Below are 2,302 nucleotides of genomic sequence, written 5' to 3' on the forward strand. Positions count from 1 at the left end.
ATGGAGGAGCCAGGCAAAGACTGAAGCCAACAGAGTAATCACAGAAAGCATTTTGAGGAGCAGGGACTCATGCAAATGATGGGGGGCTGATGATGTCATCAGTACGTTCTCTGCCATTTTAACAGAATATTCGTTGCCCTGTGCTAATTGGTTGTTTGTTCATCAGCCCCCATACTTTGCATGCTTATATTCCTTATATGTTTTTCATTTCAATTCTACTCTATCTGTTCTTCATACATCATTCCTCCTTCTCTTCTTCCCTAGCCTCAGGACAAAGCTCTAGGCTAGGATCTAGGCCTCCCTCCTAGACATGGAGCAGAACAACAGCCAACTCACTGAGCCATGCCCTTTCTGGCTTGTTCTCTTGCTCTTGGCCCTACATAGCTCCCTCCCTTGGTTGCCTACAGTACCTGCTTTAAAAAAAGTGCAGGAAGAGGGTTTGTATAATGGAGAGTCAGAGATATATACGTTCAGGCTCCCTCCAGATGATAGGGACCTAGAAAATGGGTCTCCAGCTTCATAGGCAGATGCCATAGTCAATCAATCAACTAACGGGATAAGATGGGGAAGTTCCCTTCCCATAGTGACTTTGAGCTTCCTACATTTTGGCATTTTAGACAACAGTACATGTTAACAAGGGGTTCATGCATGCAGCTGCATGTGCTCCTGTCCAGTGTATAGCCTACTGTGCATGCTGAGTTTGTACATGAAGTGCATGTGCCCACTTATGTGTCCACACTGCCAGAAACAGAATTGCTGCATGTACATAAGTGTAAAAAATACCACTTAGATGAGCAAAGGGAAATAGATTCCATCCATAATATATATTATATCATTGTTATAATTGCTTCAGTATATTAAGTTAAAATTCACATGTACTGCATCAGTTTCAAGGGTCCATTTTTGATGCTGCCAGTAAACATGTTATTTACAACAATCTCAGCCATCAAAGCAAATACACTTTAAATATGAATATAAGCAAGTTATCTATGATGTTTCCAGAGCAACAAGAAACTGATGAATGTATCTTTCAGCTTTGTCAATTTCTTTTTATTTTAAAAACTACAAAATATTGCTTCAGTTAAACTACATTATCATAATCACATATATCATTGAAGTGAATATCACCCAATGTTTCATCAAGGGTATTGGGTTGTTGATGGAATGCTTTGTTAAAAACAGTGGCAGATGTGACAAAAAATATTTGTGCCTTCAACCAATACATTAGTCTCAATGGGAGGCAAAGGAATAAACAAGACACAAAGCATAGCAAATATATAAGAACTGAAAGTGTTTATTATCCTGTCACCTATAATTCCAGAGGGCTAACTATGTTTTAATGAATATATCCCTACTAATATGAATTTACCCTTTGGAAACTACAGTAGTAGAATTATATCATATTCCCTTCCTACCTTTTTGTTTTGGCTTCAATTTCATTGAATAGATGGGTAGATACTTATCTAAAAGCAGATGCTTAACTATTGTTGGCAGTCACCAACCAAAGTTATAACACATTTTTTGTGGAATAACTGTGACTTATACCTTGTTTTATGATACCATTAATTGTTGGTGGCAGTCCCTCAATATGAAGATGAGAGCCTTCCAGTAAATAGGGAAGTCATTCATGACTCCATAGATGACTAAGGAGGCCACCCTAAGACGCATATTTTTAAATGCAGATGTGGCAAATAGTTTTGGGAAGAAGGAATAGGTCATGTTGATGTTAAGACACAGTTCTTTCTATCTCTCTCATCAACCCATTTCCATTGCGATGCAAGTTTGCTTGAAGTGACCGATGCCTTGTCCTACATCGTGGCACCACTGAGGACGATTCAGTGCTTAAGTCTAAGGTATTGAGATTAACATTGAATTTTTTCAGGTTGACCTTCACGGTCTCCTTGAATCTTGTCTTTTGTCCACCTCCAAAGCAGTGACCATCAGTGAGTCAGGAGAATAGGACCTGTTTCTGGAGCCAGTTTTCATGCCAGCTTAACTATAAGCATATTTTTAAGTTCTTACCTATTCACCAAAACACTTAAGTACATGTTTGAGTGTCGTGGTTAAGCACATGACTGAATGCTTTACTGAATTAGGGTCTTGGCTGGTAGCCTGGAACATATGTTAAAATACTTGGGACCCTGAATATGCACTGTCTACATCTCTATTTCCATTTTCTCCTACTCCATCTACCCTCTTTCCAAGTCTCCTTCCTTGTTCCCTTTGTCTGTAGATCCAACCCTCAGCTTCACACATCCTTTCACACTACCCCATATGTTTGGAATTGAAAACACTTCCCATG

Source organism: Alligator sinensis, unplaced genomic scaffold (genome assembly GCF_000455745.1).
Source record: "Alligator sinensis unplaced genomic scaffold, ASM45574v1 scaffold122_2, whole genome shotgun sequence".
NCBI lineage: Eukaryota > Metazoa > Chordata > Crocodylia > Alligatoridae > Alligator > Alligator sinensis.